Below are 15,402 nucleotides of genomic sequence, written 5' to 3'. Positions count from 1 at the left end.
TGCAGAGAGGTTCATGTCCATGGTATTTACTTTATACGACAAGGTGACTGTGCCTAAAATGCCTAAAGGAAATAGCCCATGCTCTGAACTCAATCCAAGTTTAGAAACTGGGAAAGCAAAGGCATGGCATGGCTAGGACTGGTCTAACTGAGTGATGCAGGTGACCAAATGCCAGCAAGAAGACTATACATACAGCCAGGGAGCTGGCTTTGCTAGTTGCAAAAATGTATACCTTGTCCATGGGTGAAGCAAACAGCCAAGCTCTAAGTAGTGAGTATTGTTTGTAAGCCCATTTTTTTGTTCAGTATATATTTCTAGGATTATTGTTAATTCTTATTTTTTTTTCTTTAGAGACACATGTACAATACATCAATTGAATATACAATGGTCTGTGTGAATAAAAGAGTTTGGAGCTCAGCTTTGTGAAAAAGAAAAACACTATATATCATTGAAAGCCAGTGGGACTGTGTCTCTAACAGGTCAGAATTTAAAGGTCTTCAAGTCAAAAAAAAAAAAACCCAGACAAAACCATATGAGATTTTCAGAGAGTTCCTGGTATGTAACTCTCTTTTATTTCGAAGTTGAGAAAGATCCCATGAAGCATCATTTTGATGTTTAAATCTAAATACTTTCCCAAATGTCATTCCTTGACATGTCCAAATATCTTGTTCATTGCCTATTAACACTTAAAGATACAAATATCTTTTACATTCAATTCTCATCTGGCATAATATATTCAGCAAGAAATCAACCCTGAAATGTGATTATTGTTGAAATGAAAACTCTGATTCAGTTAATGTCATGGTCTGTTTGTTGAAAATATTGGTCATCTTTCATTAGTACTAAATTTTTCTTCAGATTCTTATTTTCTGTCTATTTTTGTAGAAGATTTTATGTGGTGTCTAGTTGTATGTTTTAGAAAAGAATGGTTTAATCCTCTCTGTACAAAATTAGCTATAATAATGCTTGGATAATTATAATCTTTGAAATACATGTAAAGCTTTGTTTCAATAATCTACAGGAAATTAAATTTTAAACCTGCCATCTACTAACTGTGACACCACTAAGTCAAATTTCTGTACTGCTTTGTTGCTTTTAGGCTATTCTTCACTTGCCAGGTTTGGTATAAGGGATAGAAGGCTGTATTGAGTCACTGCTCATTTGAGTGTTAAAATTCAATTTACAGTTGCACAGATGTTCTGAGATCCTTTGAATTTAATGAGGATGACTCACACAGATGAATAAAGAGGATGGACTTTGAGTCCTCTAATGCTTTCTGAGATCAATGCATTCCAGATGAAAATCATTCAGCTTGATCCATATTATCATCCTGCATTGCCCATTATTTTTGTCCTCTTCCCTTGTCTTGCTGCTTAAAATAGGTGTATTTTGAAATGAACAGGTTTTAGTGACCATTACCTGCAATAATGACATGACATTTCCTGCTTTATTTCTTCATTCTCCTACTAATGGCCTGTATCAGTTCTTGAAAAATTTTGTGATATTAAGTTATTCTTTAAATAGAGGTAGCAGTATATTATGCCTATAATGCTACTGTATTGGTAAAATTAGATTATTTACAAATTTAGAGTTAATTTTATTTTTTAAAAAGAACAATTAAAAGTTTCTTTAAGTAAATCTTGTTTGTGCATACGAATTTGAAACACTGCAAAATATCAGGACAAACATATCATTCACATCAGTGGTGTAGTCTAACATGGATCTGCGAGTATATGTGAAGGATTACCACACAATCAGAAATGCTACTGCTGAATATGAGTTATGGGATGGGGTTGACTAATTGTGTGACAATGATTTACATGAACAGAGATTGAAAAACTTGAAATTATTTGGAAAGCAAAATAATAAAGGACAATAAACTAAAGTACATCAAATTACATGGAATGATGAATTTTGAAAGAAGACAGATCGGGACTTTCTGTCTCCCCATCAAATTACGGAGAGACAAAGCATGGATTAAGTGAAATCTGAAGAACAATTAGAATAGGAAGGGATGCAATTAGGACATAAAGTAACCATTCTCCTTGGAACTCATTGTCTCAGGATGTTTTTAAGGCCAAGAATTTCACAAGCAGTGAAGAGGAAGCAAGTACCACAAGAATTTTGAGAGTTGTAAAAATTGGTACTACAAAGCTTTGAAAAAGAAAGTTTGCTTCAGGGTTTAATCCAAATTTTAGCTATCATGCTGAAGAGGAGATGTGGAAGGATTAGGATATACTTTCGTCATCTTATGTTATTCCAGTACCTCTAAACATCTGGTACTGGTTATTGTCAGACACAGGATCTTGGACTAGCTGGACCTTCATGTTTGAAAAGAAATTGCAAATCCAATTCCCAGCTTCATAACAGCTATTTCTGGATGCTGTGAGCTGCTTCAGAGCACTTCTTTCACGACATGCCCTCTGTCTCATTCCTCCCCAGGGTGAGAAACTTCCTATACAGATAGGACTGGGAAGAGCAAGGCCAGATGGATTTCTTTTCCCATCTCTTCTCTTTTAAGGTACCTTATTTCAAACATAAGTGTGTGTCTGTGTGTGTGTGGTGGGAGGTGGGGAGCTTTGCAATGGTATAACCTTGTGAAACAGTTTTATTATAATCACACTCTCAAAAACCAGCTTATATTCCATTCCCATTTTGGCAAGGGGTATCCTTTGCTCCCTAAAGGCATTTGCTGCCTGGAATATTCGAAGCAAAATAAAGTGAGCTGAAATCAACCCAGACTAAGACCAAACAAGAGAATATCAATAACCGGAGTGCAGATGACTCCACGTGTTAAAATCTTCCCAAAAAGGATTCACTAAGGGGCACCTTCATAGCATATGGATTAAGGTGCTCTTTTCCTCTCTACAGCCTTGCATTACCAACATTTATGGCAGTGTCTTATTCTTGCCAGCCTCATTCTGGCTGGTGTCCAAGGTAGTCTAAAAATAAGTTTTATCTGGCTGTATTTCAGCCTCAGGTTGATGAAGGATTTATTGATATTCCAGTTTGTGCCACAACTTACTGTCACTGTGATGTGATGTGTATATGTGTGTGAGAGAGGCAGAAAAAAAGGAGATTATCTTTTTCACACACTGAGGAAACCTTGCTGCCTTTTTTCTCTCTCAGAATCCCTTTGTCATTATGGCTTCGTTGCAAATGAGTAGGTTAGAGAGTTGTTTCTGCCATCCAGATGAATTTGTGCTCAGATTTTGAGAAAATGTCTTTGTCGAAAAAATGTGTAAGACACCTTCAAAGAGTGCAGAAATGCACAGAATGAGCCCGTTAAATGTGTGGTGAGTTTTGATAATTTTAAAATGTCTTACAGTGGCAGAGTCTGAACTGAGGGAGAAGCAAAATTGGCTGCACCACAGGTCAAAGCTGTTGTGAGAGGTATTTACACTGGTTGGAGGTTCTGTTTGCACAGGATCCTTCTTGCACTTCCAAGCACGGGAGCGTGCAGCTCCCAGCAGTGTTCCTCCTCTTCCCTTTGTGGGAAGCAAGCACAGTAATGCCACACCAGTGTGCCCTATGCTGCTCCTGTGAGCCTCCTCTGACCTTTTGCTGCTCCCATACAAAAGCACAGGCACATGGTTGTTCATAAAAGGTTTTGCACTCAACCTAACTGGCGTATTAACCAAGTGCACTAAAATAATGAATATTGAGCTTCCTTAAAATATTGGTATTGAATATATTGGTCCTGTAATGACCATAGTGTTCTAGATCATGGAACTAAATAGAAGCCTGAGTTATGGTAATTATGCTTTATTAAACAAGAGAAAGGGCATTCACTTGGTAGGCAAAGTCAATTCTGGATTATTTATTTATTTATTTATTTATTTTTATGCTACAGAATTTTCATGGTGTAAGCAACCTCTTTTATTTTTCCTGTTGGGACCAAAAGTGATGGTGTCCTAAATTCAGTTTGTTGATATATTCTCGTGTTCTGCTTTTTTTTTTTTTCCTAGGGCTTTGATAGTGTGAATCATTCTTGGCTCATATAGTCTGAGTATTTCAAGCCTGAAAGGTACCGTCTCCTCAGTTCAAAAGAACAGCAGATGCACTCAGCACATTTCAGAAAGAATTGAGTCCATCTCAGGGTTGGCACCAGTGGTTTTTCATTTGCTATCGGTTTTGTAGCAATTAGTCTGGACATATTCTTGTTGGTACCCACTATACAGAAGCTAGGCAGTCACTCTTCAAATACTCTGGGTATTTTTTAACATTGTTCAGTGAAGTATCTATGCCAGCAACTTAATCAATTCCAGGGCCCAGACACTCTCTGTGTACTCATAGCATGTTTCCCAGCATGACTTTGACCTGAGCCAACTAGTGTTCCTCTGAACAATTCCCAGGAGCCAGTAGAGGCTGGGGACTATTTCCAGTAGGCTGCCTGGAGGCAGCTGCTCTCTTTGGAGGCACATAGCAGGGACAAGTCTGGGCCATGCCACTGGTCACAGAGCCAAAGAAAGGGCCCTGACACTGCTAAATATAGCAGTACAGATATAGTTTCTGTGACCAAGAGCATAAAAAACCCATGGCACACTAATGTTAACTGAATAGTTCAGACGATCACTTGGGAAGGTTCTAGACAAAGTCCATGCAGTTTCCTCACATTTAAAATATAATAGTTGCATGATATTTGATAAATTTCCCCCTTCCCATTCATGTGCCTGATCCAGTAGCCTGTAAGGTCAGTTTATCTCTTGATGCTCTCTGTCTGTCCCCATGACTACAGTATTTGAATTTCAGCAGCGTGTGCTTAGTGCCTTGCAGAGATGCTATCTGGGGTTCTGGAAAGAGGAGAGCTGTGTCAGCAGGGCACGGTGCCCAGACTGATTAGTTCTGCCATGTTGATGCAGTGATGCTGCTTCCTGTTCCACAGCTAGGACATTTGGAGACATCTGAGGTATTGTTGCATTGCATAGACATAAAGACAGGCTACTATTCCAAAATGCAAATGTACACAGCACAGAAAATAAAGTTACACATATCCCAGTTTCACATTTACAAGTACTGTGCTTATGTTTTTGAGTACAGAAGGTGAATGGCTGTCGCATACAGCTCAGCTCACCTAAATCACTGAAATCAATTTCAGAGCAATATATTTTTCATCTACCATAATGTGACCATTCTCTTTACCTGTCAAAATTTCTCACACTGTATAATAAGATGCTTGCTAGTGCTCACCTTCCTACTTACATTATAGATTATAAGAAAAATGTAGACTCAGGTCTGTATATCCAAATAAGGCATCTGTTTTTCCATTCCACAGTCCTTTAAGGTACCCTTTAAGTACAAGTGTTATAATTCCAGTTGAAGATACTGGGAACTCTGGCTGAAATTTTTATTCCTGATAACACTGGCCCATCAAGCCAGGTGGCAAGGACCAATTGATCTGCCCCAGCAGCAGATGAAGCCAATGTGCCTGTTGTTATTGACTGTCTAGCGTGCCAGTTTGCTGCAGCTGTGCTCGAGACACCCGCTCTTTGGTCCTGTCTCCTAGCTGGACTGTGGGACCTTTCCTTGCAGTACTAAATCCTGGGCTTTCTGTCTTGGCCTTGGACCTTTTTAGTGGCTGTCATTTGACAGAGGTGTAATTTGAAGGAAGGGAAAAATATGTTTAAACTATTGCTATCCCTGATGCCAGACCTTAAGTGCATTGCTTCAAATTCATTGTGAGTTCTATAAAATACTTAATCGGTATTTTATCTGGTTCTGATAATTTAAAATGGTCATTTTGATTGTATTTTAAAAGGTTTCTGTAGAATCTGACAGCTTGTTTCTGCCCTCTTATAGCTAGAATTCATTTCAAAACAAATGCTTGAGCATATATCACAAGTAAGGGGACTGAAACCGTCTGCACTGGGATGTGCAGGAGTGCGGAGCAGAAGAAGGAGGGCATCAGATGATGATATTGTAGAAACTTCCTTTGCTGGCAGTAGGTCCATGCTAGAAGGTTTTGTGTTTCTCCAAATACGTATTCCCACCTTTGCAGGATATTTCTTGCCAAACCAGTTGCTATTCTAATTATAGCAATCTTTTACTGTTGTGGTGCTTGTTATTTTTTTTTTCTTTTTTTTTTTTTTTTTTCCCACTGAAAATGATTACTTGATGTGTTTACTAGGAAAAATTACCAACCTTACTTCAACTTTTACCTTCCTAAGCTATGGTAATGATCTCCAGCCCATTTCTAGGCACAGGTTTTAGCCTGCCTGTATACCCACAAACGGTGCCCACCTCATAGATCCTTCATGTTCTAACAGACTCAGATACCACAATCTGGACAGTTCACCACCATGCTTGAAGAAAATTTTGACTTGACTGTATTTCCCAAAGCCATGTGGTATTTCAGTGGCTGATCTAGAAGCAAGATCGGGCAATACCTCTGAGTTGCTCTGCCTTTTCTTCTGAACTTTGCTTGCTTTTCTTATCTGTTGTCTTCTCCTCTTTAAAATAAACTCAAGACCCTAGGATCATGTAGTAACACAGATTTATGATACATTATGAGTTCCATTTAACTCAGATAGCTGAGCACAGGTGAAACAATGCAATGGGACTAGATGTGTTTGTGAGCGTTCACAGGAGGAGAACTCTCTTAAAAATGGAAGAAGCAGCTATATTATACTGCATATGGCCTGTCAGGATTAATTTTTAAAGTATCTGTCAAAAGCCACACATTATTTCATAGAACCCAGGGAAACAGCAAGAGTGGGAGAGGGAGAGGAGTAAAAAGAAATCAAATTGGCTATTCCATACAGTATTGCAGATCCAGCACAAAGTTATACTGTAATCTCCCATCCAGAGACTTCAGATAATTCCATTAACCTCCAAACTGGTTTTGTCTCTGGAATTTTCATTTCAGATAACCTGCACGGAGATTTTACAGTTTGCTGATTATTATAAGTCAGAACTGTTACAGCATTATATTTGAGTGAGATAACATGATTTGCAGCATATGCTGGGTATGCCCCCAAACCATTGTCCTGATGCCAGGAGCAAGATTAAGGTAGTAAGGACTGGTGATGCTTTTGTTAAAGGAACAGTGCTGGAAATGGATCCACCGGTTTGCTGTAGGCAGGCTTAATTTAGCTATTAAAAAATCTAAAACAACAAGATGAATAATATTCTGATCTTAATTAAAATGGAGTAAATCCAAAGCAGTTTCAGCACACAAATAAACAGTCTGAATTTATTAACAGAGGTGAGAATCTGGTTTAGTAAATATGAATGTCCTTCAATATTTGATCTAATATTTGCTGTTGTCTGTAGCATTTTTTTTTCAGCAGACAAATGTCCTCTGTTGTGAATCACTTGCCATAAGACCTCACTCCTTTGAGACATCTGCCCAGAGAGTTCTCACTTATTCTTGCAATGACTAAGTAGGAAAAAGAAACCCCAAGGTGAGCACACTGAGCATATGTTTCCCTCAGGGAACTGTGTAATCATCAGAATGGCTGAGATCGGAGCCTCTGAACCATTAGCTAAAATCATTTACACACAAAAAAAAAATTCTGAAAAATATTTTCCCATCCTCTTACACATTTTTTTTTTTTACTGCTGTAGTTAGATGGCACTGTTTTCCTTCAAAGCTTTTAGCTTGCTGGTAGATCACATTAGAAAGGTAATGTGACTATGCTGCACAGTAGAGCTGGATTGATTGGCATGAAACATAAACCTATCAAAAGAGAAAATAAAGCAGGCTGATAGCTCTGCTGTCAAGACAGATTTATCTTTCATTACAGCCTTGGCAGTTTTGCTGCCTGGGATTAAAAAGCTAGAATTCTGTTGTGATCATTGCAATGATATTGAGTTTGTGTGAAAATTTTCCATTAAAATTTGTTTTGAATAAAAGCTGAATTTTTGAAAACCCATAAATTTTTTTCAGTGTTTCTGAAAATGTTGAGATAAGAATATATTTCTCTTCACCCCATGCCCAGTAAAGTCCTTCTGGTGTTTCTCCAACATCCCTGTCAACCTTGCTATGTATTTAGTACATGATTTTCAAAAGCTCCTTATTCACCTTTCACACTAATTCACACTAATTCACCTTTCATACTAAATTTTTCTCTCCTCGTGACTTACACACAATAATGAAATTGGCACTGCAGTCCAAATTTGTCCTTAAGAGCATTCCCTCTGGCTTTCACCTTTCATTGATAAGCTCCAAGATTTTCACTTTGCCAGTATGCCTTTAGGATTGAGGTATCTCTTATTCTTTCACCCATTTTGTGGAGGGACAGGCTGCCCAGGAAAGCAGTTGAATCTCCATCCCTGAAGGTGTTTAAAAGACATGTAGATGAGGTTCTTAGGGACATGGTTTAGTGCTAGTGTTAGGTTAATGGCTGGACTCGATCTTGAGGATCTCTTCCAAGCAAGATGATTCTATGATTCTACACATTGCCTAGGTCATGCATACTGGTTTCCATCAGCGTATTAGGATTCTCTAAAGGAATTGGATCAAGCTCTGTATATATGGATGACTTAAACTGCTCTCAAGCCTCCAGAAAATTTTTAGAATGACCAATGTACACCCATTGCTTGCCTAAAACTGGAATGACAACCTTGGGTCACCATTCAAGACCAAAGTTGTGTCTCTCCACATAATGTTGTAGGGATGTAAAAATATGTCAAGCCCGTGTTTGCATATCAGATTCAAAAGTCAAATATTTTTAAAGAAATCTCTCTTCCATCTGGCCAGTCTTACACATTACTTAAACTCCCTTCATCAGTTCCAGCATGTAAAAGTGAGGACCCGGGACCAAAATAACCAAAGCCAGAGTAGAGGACACATGTGGGAACATGCACTCCAGCTGTACATAATGCACCAGAGACTCTGATACCCTGGTCCTAGTTAACCATCAGTTCATTATTTTAGTCAGCACACGTCCTTGTCCAGAGAAGTCAAAATCTGTTGTAGGGACACCAGATTAGGGGAAAGGCTGTTCAAATTACTTATAGCACAACCCCAAAAGAAACAAAGTAGCCCAGCAAATAGCTACTACTGTTCCATTTTCACACATCTTAGGGTTGCGATATTAGAGAACAATATTTGCTTCCCCCCATATTGCCTCAGCTTGAGTCCAGTATGGGACAAGACTTCAGAATGCCTGCAAATAACAATTTCATATTGATAACATACAATTTCCACATAGATTTTTACTAAGTAATTTCTAAGTAGCATTTTTTTCTGTAGTGCCTATTATTGTAAAACACTGTATACATTTAGTCTCCTCTACTGTTAAGACCATCAAGAAAACAAGCTGGCAGTCCATTGTGGTGGCAGAGGAGGAGGTAACTGAGTTCTTAACATTGAAATACTGACTGTTTCCTAGGCAGGCTTAATGTACAGTGAAATGTAAAGTGTGGATCATAGTGTTTTACACTTAACCCTATGCCAGGACAAAATTCAATGTCTACCACTTGAAGGCATACCTATTTAGACCTACCTACTAACACAGAAGGTATTTGATTGGTTATGCTAATGAGATAGGAGGTGCTGAATTTTTGAGTTGGTGTCAGGTATCCTATTTCATATTTGGCATATTTCAAAATGGAAAAAACCTTGTAGTTAAATAGGGAAAACAATGGATTTTTGTAATTAAAAAAAATTAGAGAAAAACAAATAAATTATCATCCTTCAGCAACTCTGAGATATAGCAAGGAAAATCAAGGAGAGAGAAGATCTGGTGCAGAGAAGAGTGGGTTCAGGAGGTGGAAGTGGCAATTTCTCTTGAATTTATCAAATCTCAGCTTACTCTTTTCACAGTCTCATTCTGAAAGCCAAAGATCACATTTGCTTCTCAACCACAGCAGGATTTTAATTGCCTCATTTGCCTTTGAAACCTAACAGAAAACTTGTGCTTGAGCTAAGTCCTGCAAATAGGCAGTACTTAACAGTTCTGAGCAGCTTTTCTAAACTGTTCTGGCATCTGTATATTTGTTTTATGTCATTAGGAACCAAGTTAGGTGAGACATATACTATTCCCCTGCAAAGACTGCTGTCCACATTAATAAATCTGTAGTTAGGTACAGCCAACGTTTCAAAGTCTCATCTGGTGTATGTACAGTGAAGTAGTGGCACTGACGCTAGTGAAGCTCTAATAATTTATACCAGCTGAGAATCTGAACATAACATTTCATGGTTTTCAAGCATCTCTTCATCTCTTGCTTTTAGATGAGCCACTTGCAATGTAGTGCACACTGCTGAAGGTCCACAAACCTTATTGCCTTTGGTACTATTGCTTCTATGTCTCTTTGTTATGGTTTTATTATTATCTACAAATCATTTGGGGTGTGAAAATGTCATCCAAGTATTTATCAAAGTAGTGCAGGGAAGTCACTTCAAATCTGCATCCATTTACAGTCCAGTCTTCTTGGTGATAAGATAAAACAAGACAAGTGGAAATCTCAAAAAAAGAAATGACAAAGTCATGCTTGAAACTAATTTTTGCCACCCAGTCATAAGCTCTCAATTATTATTGCTTAGGAAAACATACCTCTGTCTAAAAAACCCAACTTGGTTAGGCTTTACCTTTCTGCAGTTAGATTTTTTCTATATTGCCCTTTTCTACGTCCCCACTTCTGGAAGCAATTCAGAATTGTGGTGACCTGTTTTCTCCTTTAACAGATTTGTTAAAACTGTCCTTTCCTTTCTATTACTCTTCAGAATTCTTGGTTGCTTTTCTCAGTTTGTACAAATGGCTACTCAGACTAGTCAAAGCAAGGCAGTCAATCACATGTATAAATGATACACCTGGTCCTTCCAGTGAAGTACCTGTGATGACTAAGACAACCTCGGGAGCAGCTGTAGTTCCAAAGCTGTGATTACTGTGTGTTTAAAGTTACTTGCAACAATTTTCTCGTGCTAGGAAGAGACATTATTAAGGACAGGTCCAAAAAATGCATTTGAGGTTTTTGAGAAGCACCGATGGTAGAACCTTTACTCTCTGAAAATACCAGTCACATAAGGATTTTTTAACTGTTAAATTTTATATCATACATTCCAAAATATATGCTATGTGAAGTATTGTAATATAATCCCTTCTTGGCAGCAGAGACAGTCTTTTCTAGTAATTTTTAGTCAATATATCCATTATATAGGTGAGTGACGTTCTGTTTAAAATTAAGAGGCAATGCATTTCTCATGTAGTATTCAAGCCTCTCCATCACTACTGAGTTCATGTTTTCCATGGAATCTCGCTGCTGAATGACAGTGTTAGGTTTTGTGATAACTGCATGACAATATAGGTCTAGAATCTTATTCTTCTGAATACCTTTTTTGGGAAAAGATTCACTGAGTGATTTCAAGGATGTTAATATACTGAACTATTATTAATATCCTATTAGTAGTTAACACATCTTTGTACAGGGTTATATAGTTCATCTCAATTTTCTTGCTGTTACTGTGACAAGTTCTGATTTCAATTTCTCACTTGAGATTTAATTCTGAAAGAACCTGATTGCTTTGATCTGATACAGTGAAGCATTTAAATACCTGCACAACTTAGGTATGTAAGGCTCTCAGTCAAATACATGAGACACTCACATGTTTAAACTGAAAGGGAAAATCTAGTTAACCAACTTGAGACTGTCCGAGTCTGAGTTCTACCATACCTGAGAGAGGGTCGGCAGGAACATAGGAAATGTGATATCCAAAGAGATGGAGAAATGTCTACTCAGAAAACAGAGGTTGGAGGGAAGCCTTTAAAAACATAAGAAACTGCTACAACAAATAAGACTATAAACTGTTCTCCATTTCTACAGGGGATATAATAGAACTTAAAATTGCAGAAAGATTTAGGTCAGATATTAGGAAACTTTTCTACACAGGAGATAGTGATGCGCTAAAAATGCCATGGCAGCCTGTGGAATTTCAATTAAAGGAGGTTTTTGAGAAACAGGTTAAAGAACTATCAGACAAGAATGGCTGAGGTATGACAGATGCAGGCCTGGGTCAATAGTATAGGTTAGGTAACCTCTGAGATCTCTTCAGAATTTTGTATATTTTCCTCTGTGATAATTTGAAGCAAAAGAGCTAGATGCCCACAGTCTTTAACCCATCTGCCTTTGTCCTCCTGTGTGAAGGAAAATACAAGCATTTGCCCAGACACTGTGGCATGCTGTGAGGGTAAATGTGATAAGGATTGTTAGCCAGTCAGATGCAATGGCACTAAGTAGGGAGCTGGAAAAGATAGATAGCACAGGCTGAAAAACTTCAGTAGATTTGGCCAGAGTGCCTGGACTGAAACTCTGTTATCAGCATCCCTTGGACTGCCAAGCTCCCAGTGACAGCAGAATTTAAACACTCATTTCATTGACTGCTGACTCAGTTCTATGTGAATTGAATAAGCAGTTCCTAGATCAAGAAGGAAAATGTAAAAGGTCCCAATTCTGCAATTACTTAAGCTTGAAGCTTAATCTACTTGAGTAGAACTGTTAAGTGTGGCTGTTCTTGTGCATAAAGATAATGACGGATGTAATTGTTTGCAGCACAGAAGCCTCTCCATGTTGTACCCAGAGCATGTTGCAATTAGGTGATAGATTTTGATCCACAAAAACTGACTTATTTATATTTTTAATGAAAAAACAAACAAACAAACGAACAAACAGTAGCATAGTCTGTGGAGCCAAAGTGTGCACATAGACTTCTGGAGTAGGTTACAGCACCTTCACACATCCTGCAACACTGGAAGATTCAAATAATTGCCTTATATAATGATGTCTCTTAATGCTCCACATTCTTATGTGTTTCAGTACTTGGCATGTAAAATACCTGTTTCTTCACTCACAATATTAACTTGTCAAAGCTCAGAGGTTTCTCTCTGTTAAAAATCCTTGCAGCTTCAACTCTGTAGTCTTCATGTTGTTTGATAATGGGCTAATTTGGTCAGCCAGGAAAAGTATCATTTGAATACATCTGTTTTCACTAAATAAGTGAACTGTGGAATTTATCTGTCCTCTGTGAGACATCTAAAAGTTAGATAGCTATGTTTAAATGAGTCACTCATAGACAAGGGAGAAAAATGAGGGCAGTCAATGGAGTGTTCAGCTCATCCTAAAACAGGTCAGATGAAATCATTTGTCTCATTGAAAAACTCATACTGGATTTGCAAAGAAGTACAGCAACAGAGTTGTGTACATGTTTTGCAAATTGCCATCAAAAGGTATCGAATGTGAAAAAATGGTTTTGTGTATGAAGTTGCCAGATTTTAACTGTGTGTCCTTTGAAATTTTTGCAGAAAGGATAATCCTGTCAATATATTTGTATAGGGGTTCTCAATATGTTTCCCACTGATGTAGCTTCTGCAGTGTTTCAATATTGCAGGGTAATACAGCCAGCTCTACAAGCGCACATCAGCTGTGCAAGTGTCCACATCTGGCAGGTTGTATGCAAGTGCAATGAGCTTTTGTGTAAGAGGCTATGCGTTGATGTTTCTGAATTTAGCATTTCAGGGGAAATAACTTTGTAAGATTTTGCATGCAGATAGTCTGAAAAAAATTCAAGCCAGGTAGTTGTTAATGGCCACATTTAAAGACAAGCCAGTTTTGGTCCCAGTGTCTACTGCAAGTTTTTAGTGATGGAGGAGATGAAACAAGAGAAATTGGCTTTAGTGATGGTCTTGTTTGGAAAATACCAAGTATCCTTCTGCTCCCAGGTTCTGAAAGGTTTAAAACATTATCCTTCCTTCAGTTCCTGGCACATCACAAGTCAGTGCTTGTCAGTCATATCTTTGCATGTACTAATTTCAGGCAGTGATTACAAATTTTATGAAAGCTGAAGTATCACTTTACTATAGCCTCTATGGGATGTAGATCTGTTTCTGATTTTTTTGTTGTTGTTGTTTTTATGAAATAAAACAAAACATACTAATAGAATTTAAAGAATAAAGCAGTAGAATCCAAGCTGGGTACTTCAAGTAAGCCTGGAGAAATAAGGATACAAACTTTCAAATACAGTTTCATAAATTTATAATATAGAGGATATCAACAATGTTGACCTCTGGATCTCAATTTTATGCTTTGCTTAACATTTACAGTGCACTGACACTTAATGTATAATGTAATTTTTTCTTTTTGTACAGTAAAAACCCTTTAGATTTTGTAGGCTGCATTGCTAGGTGAAGTAAGAAAGAAAAGCTGATTTTTTATATTTTTTAAAGATTAGCCCAGTCATTAAGTGAATAAGTGTAATTTGAGTTATATAATTATATCATAATCTATATTATATAAATTATATGATAATCTAAATGTGAGAACCCAGTTTAGAAATTCAGAAATTCCATCTTTACTACTCTTAGCTTTTTCAAGACACCTGCATCAGGTACCGAAGGCTGGAGTTCTTATGTGTTAAATTCAATCCTATATTTAAAACATTCTAATTATGGAATTTGTTATAGGCACACGTTGTTACTAAGTATATAATTTTAAAGTCATTACAGTATATAATTACAATATAGTTAGTGCATCTATATTCTAAAAATACACGTTCTAGAGATGAGATTGAGATTAAGTAATTATACAGGAAGTTAATGTACAGTCTATATTAATTAGTGGTACTTAGTTGCATAAAATATGATGTAGTTTCATTAAGTTGTAATTTCAGTATAAAACTACAAGATATGTACCTGAATTATTATTATTATCACTGTTAATAATAAATTGCTTGAAGACTTTCTCCTTAGCCTGGTGATGTTCATTGTGCCATAGGTACAGTGCTCAGTATCTCAGTCTTTTTTCTTTTCTCCAGTGCAATCACTTCAGTCTGAGTCCATTGTTCAGTCCAGTCTCAGCTTGGTTAAGGTCTTGATGATGAAAAATTTCAAAGACTATTTGCATATCCCATTTTTAGCTGTACTCTTTGAATTTAACTTCTTTCCTACTGCCAGAAATGGTGAAGGTTCTTTTGCTCATTCCTAGGGAAGGAAGTTGTAGGCAATGTCCAGACTACCATACTTCTGCTGATAGTGTAAAAAGCATTTGCTGCCAAAGGCAACCAATGCTGCCAATGTCAACTGCAAATGCCTCTAGTTTGGGGTATAGTCAACATGCAGCTGCTTCTACTTGCTCAGCCACCACCTGTAAGTGTATTGTCTTGCTATGAACCTAATTCTAATGTGTTTTTCTTTTTTTTTTTTTTTTTTGCATCCCTTGCTTACAGATTCCTAATCAAATGGACATTTCAGACAAAAATATGGCAACAGATATGCAATGAATCCAATGTAATCTCCATCCGTGCCATAAGGATGATGTACTGGTTGTAACACAGAGGTCTGCACATGGGGCATGGTTCCAGCTGCATCGTTCCAAGCTCTGTCACATCATTTATGTCTAGTGTGGAACAAACATGACAGAGCTTTGTCCAAATACACAGTGGACATTTGACTGAAAGTTTCAGATGTC

Source organism: Nesoenas mayeri (genome assembly GCF_963082525.1).
Source record: "Nesoenas mayeri genome assembly, chromosome: 3".
NCBI classification, from domain to species: Eukaryota; Metazoa; Chordata; class Aves; order Columbiformes; family Columbidae; genus Nesoenas; species Nesoenas mayeri.
This window is presented reverse-complemented; position numbering follows the sequence as displayed.